Raw genomic sequence first — 10,458 nt, forward strand, 5'->3', positions numbered from 1 at the left:
CACCCTCTTTGATTGTTGTTGTTGCCCCAATTATTATTACTACCATGCCAACTTCCTTGGTTGCCTTGATTACCCCAATTGTTGTTTTGGTTGTTGTTATTCCAATTACCTCCGCCTTGTTGTTGATTGCCCTAATTACCTTGAAGACGCCATTGTTGATTTGAAGAGTTACCTCTATTCCCTTGATAGTTGTTGACATATTGGACTTCTTCGCTTTGATCATCATAGCACTCATTTGAATAACCACCACCATCATTGTTGGTGTCATATTGTTCACAATTACCTTGAGGTTGTTGTCCTCTTTGCCTCCTTTTCAACATAGAAACACCTTCCATTGCGTTGACTTGGCGCGGGTTTTAGACTTGTTGCAATTACGCCTTTGCCAATTGATTCATAGTTGTTGTAAGCTCGGCGATAGCTTGGGCATGATCGTGCAATTCCTTGTGCAAATGGATGACCGTGGGGTCACCTTGGGGAACGTTTTCTCGGCTTTGCCATGCCGAAGAGGTGTCGTCCATTTCATCCAGTACATCACGTGCCTCTTGGTAAGAAATTTTCATAAAGTTCCCTCCGGCCAATTGGTTCACGATGCATTGATTTGTGGTGTTGATGCCCTGATAAAAGGTTTGTTGAATCATAGCCTCGGTCATATCGTTATTAGGGCACTCTTTCACCATTGTTCTATATCTTTCCCATATCTCATGCAAAGGTTTCGTCGGCTCTTGCTTGAAAGCTAGAATTTCATCCCGAAGAGCTGCCATATGACTTGGAGAGAAGAACTTGGCAATAAATTTGTCCGCCAATTCATCCCATGTTGTAATATAATGATTGGGGAGCCTTTCTAACCAATCCAATGCTTTACCCCCGAAGAGAAAACGGGAAAAACCTCAATCTCAACGCATCCTCGGACACGTGTGTCTGCTTGCTACCCCAACATGTATCCACAAACCCCTTCAAGTGCTTGTAGGCATTTTGATCAAAGGCACCCGTGAAATAACCTCTCTGCTCGAGCAAGGTCAGCATAACATTTGTGATTTGAAAGTTCCCCGCCCAGATTCGGGGAGGAACAATAGCACTGGCATATCCTTGATTTGGTAAAACTCTGGGAGCCACTCTCGGTGGTGCCGGAGGAGGGTCTGGAATATTGTTGTTCTCATTTGCATTTATATTGACATGTCGGCCCCTTTGTGGAACTTAATGTAAGACCTCATCTTGTTCTAGATCCTCTACCTCCTCCCCCGCTATCACATTGCTGAGAGGGTCATTTGCATTAAGAGCCATTGTACCTGATTGATCGACACAAACAAAATTAATAAACAAGAAGGAAAGAGAAGCAAAACACAAAACTAGCTACACAAATAGTCAACATCGTAAGCTCCCCGGCAACGAAGCCAAAAAGTTGATCGCGGCAAACTCAACCTTACGCAACGGTAGGAAGAGCGGGCGCTAAGACTTTTACCCGAATAGTCGTATCGGGGTCAATTTCCACAGGGAACTTGGAATGGAGTTGCGTATTTTTTCAGACTAGGAATGCGTGTTTGCTCCTAATTGTGCTTCTATCATTTTTTGGGTCGATTCCTAACTGTATCAACTACAAGTTTAAGCTAATTTATGCTAAAGGGAGATATTCTAAGTTGTGATTAATATAGAAAAAGGCACTAGGGTCGTGGCATCACCTAGGTGGTTAATTAACGGGTAGAGACTACTAATAATAGATTGACATACTTAGGATCAATGTTATAACCGTTGCACAATTATACCCACTCTCACACCTCTCGGTAGAGAGAGCAATTTTGCCTAATTGACTCTCTCGAGACTAATTGGGTAGGCCAATTAGACCAAGCAACTATGGTTCAAGTAGGGTGATTACTCTCTCGAGGTTTAACCTGTTAATTGGGACTACCATTTCTCATGGGTCCACCCCAATTCCTTGTTGGGTCAATTTTGGGGTCATAGACTCTCTTTCTCAAGAAGAGTCAAGACCCACTAAGCTAGAATCAATGTTTGCAACCAACAATACTTAATTAAACCATAAAATTAACCCAAATAACAAACACCCAATATCAATCTATCATTAAGAAGCTACACCCATTAATTACCCACACTAGTGTTGATCCACAACCCTAGCTAATGGTTTTAGCTAAACATAGCTAAAGAAGAAAATAAAGAAATAGAAGATGAAACAACCATATTAATTAATTGCTAATGTTAAACTACAGTAATCTATGATGAAACTAAGCTAAAAATGCCCAAGATAGACCAAAACATAAGTCTCATGAGTGCAGCAGCTATCAGATGTATCCAACTTAACCTAAAAATGGTAAAATGTTCTATTTATAGTGGGCTGGAAAAACTGGACAAAACTGCCCCTGCGGGGTTAGTGCGGACCGCACAAAGATGGCACGCGGCCACACTGGGTTTCTTGACCTCTGAATCTTGCTCTCTGAAGATGGTGATGTGGACCGCACAAAGCTGAAATGCGGCCGCATGAAAACTGGCGCGGATCGCACAAAGTTGTTGTGCGGCCGCATGAATGGTTTTGGCAGCTCCTCTGAACTTCACTGATGCGGGCCGCATGAATGGTTTTGGAAGCTCCTCTGAACTTCACTGATGCGGGCCGCATGACCATAGAGTGCAGCCGCATGAAGTCGGACGCGCCCGCGTGATTTGATTCTGGAATATGACACTCTCTGAACTTCTTGGACGCGACCGCATAGCAAGATTGTGCGGTCGCATGAGTGAGACGTGGGCCGCATGAAGTGGGACGCGGCCGCATGAGCTTGACTTGTAGTTTCACAGTCTCTTAACTCCTATGGTGCGGCCGCATGACATGATAGTGCGGTCCGCACCAAGTTCTGAATGTCCTTACTTTAATGATCTTTGACACTTTAGCAGGTTTCACTCCGATTTGAGCCGATCTTCGACTATTTGTCACTTTATAACTCAAACCTGCAATCAAGCGCATTATGTAAGCATTTTGGGACTATTTTGTAGCAAATTACACTCAAAGCGCAGGAAAGTATGGGTATAAAACATGTTAAAATCCTACTTATCAGCGAACACGATGTCACATACATCGACATTGAAGTTGTATTCTGATAGGTGAGGTGCCCATGTTGGCCCCGTGTCCCCGTAGAATCCGCCTCTATTGATAAGTCCTCGAGGGTTTTGTCCTCAGTTCACCAATCGATCATTGCAAGGCAGATTGAATCTCGGGGCATTCCTCCTATCTTCGGGGTACGGCTGATAACTCTTTTTGTTCGGTTTCGACTCCTTCGCCAGGAGTCTGCTCGGATATACTAAGCTCGAGGTGGATCTCAGCTGGTCATCCTCGACCCTTATCTTTGACTGATACCGGTTGTGGACGTCCGACCAAGTTATGGCAGGATACTCGATCAGATTCTCTTTTAGCTGCCTTGAGTCCACTGAGCTTCTTTCATTCAGGCCTTGAGTGAAGGCCTGTACCACCGAGTCGTCGGAGACCGAGGGTAGTTCCATTCGTTCCGTTTGGAAGTGAGATACGAATCTTCGCAGCATTTCATTCTCCCTCTACTTAATCTTGAATACGTCGGACTTCCTTGTTGCTACTTTGATGGCACCGGCATGTGCCTTTATAAAGGAGTCTGCTAGCATGGCAAATGAGTCTATGGAGTTGGGAGCTAGGTTGTGATACCACATCATGGCCCCCTTCGAGAGTGTTTCTCTGAACTTCTTCAGTAAGATGGACTCGATCTCGTCGTCTTTTATGTCGTTGCCCTTTACTGCGCACGTATAGGAAGTGACGTGTTTGTTGGGATCTGAGGTCCCGTTGTATTTTGGGAGTTCTGGCATTCTGAACTTCTTTGGAATGGGTATCGGAGCTGCTTCCTCTGGGAACGGCTGTTGCACGAACATCTTCGAATCTATACCTTTCAGGACCGGGGGTGCGCCCGGGATTTGGTCAACCCTGAAATTGTAGGTTTCGACCTTCTTGTCGTTGGATGCTATCATTTTCTCGCCTGACTCGATACTTTTGGTGAGGTCCTCGAGCATTTTTATGATGGTAGGATCGGCTACCAATCCGTTGTTGCTCGATCTCTTCGGTACCTGTTCGGCCGGAGGGAGTAGCTTCCGGTGCTACTGCGCTGGGAGTCTTTGGGTGGCTTTGCAGTTGAGCGATAACCAGCTGTTGTGCCTGCAATATTTCAAAAATAACATGAAGGCTAACTTCTCATTCTTCCCGAGCTGGGGTTTTTTGGGCTTCCTATTGGTCGCCAATGTTCTATGCTCCTGTCGGTGTGTGAGGTTTCATCGACCTGCTGTGCGTCTTGCGAACCCGCGTCCGCTGGAATCGGTCCAGGTGCATTTTCGGGGTTCTATGGTGACGTGCCAACAATCGAAACAGCCACACCATTTTCTCCGTGGTTTTCAAGGTTGTTGTTCTCAACTCTATTCACTGAGCCATACATTTTGACCTGAAATCGAAGATCTTAGACAAGAAAAAGCGTGAAAGATAACTTGCGTTGTGTAACGAAACCAACAAGAAAATAATCACTATTATATTTATCCCCACAGTGGGCGCCAAACTGTTTACCGTGAAAATGGTAATAAGAATTAAATTTGTTCATGGGACTCTAAAAATATGTGATCTATTTTTATGCTAGTTGTTAAGCAGTTGAGGCTAGACATATGAAGATAAAAGATGAAATGCGAGCTAAAGTAGAGTTATAATCAAACTGAGGGGTTAGCTATTCGGGCCTCGGACTGACCGATAAGGGACTTCGAGGTCAACGCTCGGGATCGGGCTAGAGCTATAGGGGATAATCGGGAAAGGGCTAACAGTTAGGATATAATTAAGGGAGGCTCTTTATGGCCAATGACAAGTAATAAATGAAGAACAAGTATGAAAGTAATAAATAAGAGCAATAGTGTCGAGAGAATATGTATGAGAGGAAGAAGGGGGAGTTATTATTTATCTCATATACAATAGTTGGAGCAACAACAGGGGCCTTACAAAATGGTAAGTATCCCCTTTATATAGGAGGAGAATCCCAATATAGTACAAAATGCATTAATTGTAAAGGTATGGAGATGGGATGGCTAGACGTGACATCAGGCTATGCCAGTGCTATCTGCTCGCCTTGGGAACCCCCGTTCCCAGCATCGCCATTAGGTCGGGTGTAAATGGATGTCAACAGAGAGAACTCAACCACAACCTTGCAGCCTCGAGATCTCGAGATGACTTCCCAAAACGCCATTATGACGAGGAATTGGACCCTTTTATTTCACCGTATACAACAAATATGTAGAATATTTAAAGATCGGGAAACTGCCTTCAGATCCAAAATAATCGAGGACCCTGCACACAAAGCCAGCCATATTTAGTTTATCCGAAGACGAAACCTTGTTCAGAAGAATATTCGATGGCCCACTAGCAATATGCCTGGGACCAGGAGATACCGAGTACGTTATGAGGGAAGGCCACGAGGGCACCTTCGGAAATCATTCAGGCACCGAATCGTTGGTTCGAAAGGTAATCAGGGTCGGCTATTACTGGGTCGACATGGAAAAAGACGCGTAGGAGTTTAGACGAAAATGTGATGAATGCCAAAGACATGCTCCGATAATTCACCAATCCGGGGAGCTACTGCATTCAGTCTTGTCACTGTGGACATTCATGTAGTGGGGAATGGACATCGTTGGCCCTTTTCCATGGGCACTCGGTAAGGCTCAATTTATATTGTTTATGACTGACTATTTTTCTAAGTGGGTTGAAGCTCAGGCGTACGAGAAGGTCAGGGAGAAGGAAGTCATCGACTTTATTTGGGACCACATCATATGTCGGTTCGGAATGCCGCTTGAAATCATATGTGACCATGGGAAATAATTTATCGGCAGCAAAGTGACCAAATTTCTCGAGGACCATAAGATCAAAAGGATCATGCCAACACCTTATCACCCTAGTGGTAACGGACAAGTAGAATCGACCAACAAAACCATATTCCAAAACTTCAAAAAGAGGTTAACTGACGCCAAAGGAAAATGGAAGGAAATCCTGCCCGAAGTCCTATGGGAATATCGTACGGCCTCAAAGTCCAGTACCGGGGCCACCCTGTTCGCTGGTTTACAGTGCGGAAGCTCTAATACCGTTCGAAGTCGGTAAACCAAGTATCAAATTCTGATATGCAACAAAGGAATCGAAAGACAAGGCCATGAGTATAAGCCTAGAGTTATTAGATGAAAGGCGCAAAGATGCCCTCGTCCGGTTGGCCGCCCAAAAATAGCATATCGGGAGGTATTACAATTGAAGGGCCAACCTTCAACACTTCAATACTGGGGACTTAGTACTAAGGAAGGTCACACTAAGCACCCAGAACCCGAATGAATAGAAGTTGGGTCCGAACTGGGAAGGACCATACCAAATTCTCGAGATTGCCGGAAAAGGATCGTACAAACTCGGGGCAATGAATGGTGAAAGGCTACCGAATAACTGGAACATAACTCACTTGAAGCGATACTACTACTAAAGTACGACCCCATTCATTTCCTTTGTACTTATTTTTGAACTAACACTTGTAGGTAACCAACAAGAAGCGGTTCAGATATTTAGGTCTGAAAACACGTGTTGTACTCTTTTTCTCTTGAATAAGTTTTATCCCAAATGGGTTTTTCGACAAGGTTTTTAACGAGGAAATGGTGGATCGTGCTAACTTAGAATAGAATGACGGTCATGAATCGGTGTTAAAGATTGCATCAGCAGTATCCGAGGCTTCTCTCTATGATCAACCTCGAATACTGGGGGCATTACCCTTGGATATCGACTTTAGCAAGGGAAGAAACTTCGTAACCAAAGAGTCTCGATCGATAGAATTTATTATAAGTGCCAAACAGTCAATTGAATCGTGTCTGCATAGACTGCTCGAGCCATAACACAAAGTTTGTACATATGTGTAATTATGACGCACAAAAATAAAAAGGATGTCTTTTCCTTATAGATAAGTATCATTGTCTTTTTATGTTTTTTTTTTTGCATTTCATAAGGAATTCCCTACTCCCAATCTCTTAAAGACATAGAGCCCAAGGGCCACCTTAGTCTGAGTTCATGCGATCACTCCCACCCGGGGACTGCTGTCCGAAACCAAACTCGGACGATTTAAGTTATCGGAGCTCGGGGGCATAAGGCCTATTAGGCTATGCCCGAATTTTAAAGGCTAAGGCCACCCCCACTCGGGGAATGCCATCCTGGGCAAGTTCGGATAACTTTGGATAACGATATTAAAACGGGGAAACACCTGAACTATAAAAGGCCACGGTCATATAAACACGGCTTGGAGATGTTCGAGGCCTGTATAAAAAACAAAAAGGCCTCAAAATTTCTTAACTAGTTCTGAAGGCTACCCTCGGTAGACTATGACTTAAAAAAGTCTTAAGTACTTTGGGGAAAAAACTATCGGTCACTCTGAACCCCCACGATGCCTTAAAACGAAATAAAGTTGAAGGCAATGTTTCTTCGAGTCTCTGAACAAAACCCATTTATTTCATGCTAAGGCATTTAGATCTTTGCAAATAAAAGTAAATAAGGCAAAGAGAAAATTCGAAAGCTATTAAGGGGAAAAAGCCTTATATTCATAATCAAAAATTTCTTTTTACAAGGGTCGAATAGCCCGAAGAAAATCTTTACAAAGGTCAAACAGCCTCAACAAAAATACAAAAAACAAAAACATTTAAAGGGCTAAGTGGCCTGATCTTTGTCGGGAGAAATATCATCACCTCGAGATCTCCGCCGCCCTCAGACTCGCCCAAATCTTCGGACTCTCCGTCGCCTTCGAGCTCCTTGGCGCTCTTAATCTCAGCTGATAAATCGAAGTGCCAAGCCTGTATTTCCTCTAGGGTCTCCCTTCGAGATTGCCACTTAACGTGCTCAATGATGTCCTTTTCCCGGACCTAAGCTGCCTCGGCGTCAGCATTTTAAATGGCCACCATTTTCTAGGCATCAACTTTAATTACTTTGGCCTCTAACTTGACCATTTCGACATCTTTGGCCAAATTTTCCTGATCAGAGACGGCCAAGTTCAGCTGGAATTGGAGCTCCTCGATTTTCTTGGCTTGCACTAAGGACTTCTCCTTTAATCATCGAAGTTGAACCTCAACCGAAACCAGTTGTGCTCGAGCAGTCTCCTTTTCTGAGGCCAGACGATCCATGTTCTTTTTCCATTCTTTTGCCTCGACCTTTACCACGTCTACCTTTGCCTGAAGCTGTTCGATCTGGTCAATCTTCTGTTGGACCAGTAGATTCGGTGACTCATCATCACTATCCTCGAAGGCTATTCTTACCTGCTCGACCAGATCACATGCTCCTTCTGGGACACCTCTAGCTTAGCGTGGAGTTTCTTGACCTCCCCCTCATGTTGTTCACTGAGAAACTTGTAAGCATCCCTCTTTTTGATGAGCTCCTAGGTCTCGGCCTTGTGGTGGTTTAATTCCTCTCGGTATCGGACAAAATTTTCATGATGGAGTACAGAGGCCTACAAACACTAAGTAAAGGGTTACCATTCTCTACGGCTTAACCTAATTACGTAATAAAAAAGGCATAAAGAGGCATTCGAAGTTACCCGATTTAACGCATGTTGGGCTTCGTTGAATAAGCAGCGCGCTTCCACCTCGTTCATCTTCGCTTGATCCTCTTCGGTCACTAAGCACCGAAGATAGCTTTTGATCCCTACAGGGACTGAGAGGACCCGAGCATTCTCCGGAATGGACATAACAATTGTCCGCTTCCAGCCAGGATCTGCACTCAGAGCTGGGAACCGGCTTATTAGTTTCAGACTCGAAGAAGGCCCGCTGATTCCCGAAGATGGACTATTCTTTAGTACCAGTAAGTCACCCATCCCGGTTGACGTCCGCTGATACGGAAGAATCTAAACCCTCCAAGAAGTGGTTGACAGGGTGTGCCACCCCTTGGGGCCCCTCAGTTAGGCCTCCTTTTAGCACTTGGGCATCGTGTATCATAGAGTCGGTAAACAAAGGCGACTCGGAGAGGTATTTCTCTCCGAGTACACCCTTGGGGGCATTATCTTCTACCCGAGAAGCACTAGTCGTAGCCTCTGTGTTGGCCTCCCCAACTTGGGGCAAAAAGGCATCGCCCTTCTTTGGTTCGGAGGCCTCAGCCACTGCCTCCTCAACAACACCCCTGGTTTGAGATAGTACGATGTTGCCTCATACACGGGCTACCAGTTCAGAATTTTCTTCTTCTTCTTCTTTAGACTCATCCCTCAGCCGGTGGACTAAGTTCGATGGGAGCTCTCGAGCACTGGTGTTTGCCTCGGATTTGCGCACCAGCCTCCTTTTCGGTTTTTTCTTCTCCGAGTTCGGAGAACTTGGAGGCGTTCTCCTCTTCTTCTCCTCCCCCTTCCTCAGAGCAGGAGACTCGGCAGGGCTATGCTCGTCGCAGCATAGAGGCATCATTACAACATCCTTCCCAAGGCCTGTAAAGAAAAAAGAAATGAGTAAGCATGGAAGAAGCCTAGGTGTTGTCCACCCTAAGAAAGAATCTCACCGTGAGAACGGGCTTCCCACCGGCATTTCGAATGTTCACACCATGCGCGCTCAGAGTACGGTTTCTTGGAGACGATGCCCTAGACCCCCTCCTTGAGTCGAGGAACTGCATCTGGAACCCGAGCAACAGTTGCATCACCACTAACATTGGTAAGAAAGGGGAAAAGAGAGCCAAAACATTAATTTCTGGGAAAAAAAGAACTTTACTTATGTTTTGTGTTCCAATTTTCGGGGAACGACATGTCTTTGGCTGGGATCAGGTCTGAAGTCCTCACTCGGACAAATCGACCTAGCCAACCTCGGTCTCGATCTTCGTCAATGCTCGAAAATGGGGCTTTACTAGCCTGCGCGCAATTTTGATCACCCCCCCCTCCAAAAAAAAATCAGGGACTATATAGACGCATCAAACGATCAACGGTGAATGGGCATCCGTCAATCTTGCTCACAAAGAATTGGAGAAGAATGACTATCCTCCAGAACTAGGGGTGGATCTGACCAAGGGATACCTCGTACCTTTTGCAGAACTGGATGATCACCGGATCCAGCGGGGCCAACGTAAAGGGATAAGTATAAACATTTAAGCATCCCTTAACGTGGGTAGTGATGTCTTATTCGGGCCCGGGAATTACCACGTCCTTTCTGGCCCAATTGCAGTCCTTTATGACCGTAGGGAGTATATCATCGGTGATCGAGCAAATATATCATGATACCTTTTCACCCCGGCTTGGAACAGGTGAAGGTTTCTCAAATTTAAAATCAGCATTCATCGAGCACCCGCCAGGAATAAACATGTCAATAGGGGGTTCCGCCGCCGGTTCCCCGCGGCCGGCCGGGAAGAAGAAGCGGTTTCTATTTAAGGGAATGTCTTAGAAGTCTTCGCCATTTTTTTTTGGATAAAGATGAAGAAGAAGGAGATAAAAGAAT

Source organism: Nicotiana sylvestris, chromosome 8 (genome assembly GCF_000393655.2).
Source record: "Nicotiana sylvestris chromosome 8, ASM39365v2, whole genome shotgun sequence".
NCBI lineage: Eukaryota > Viridiplantae > Streptophyta > Magnoliopsida > Solanales > Solanaceae > Nicotiana > Nicotiana sylvestris.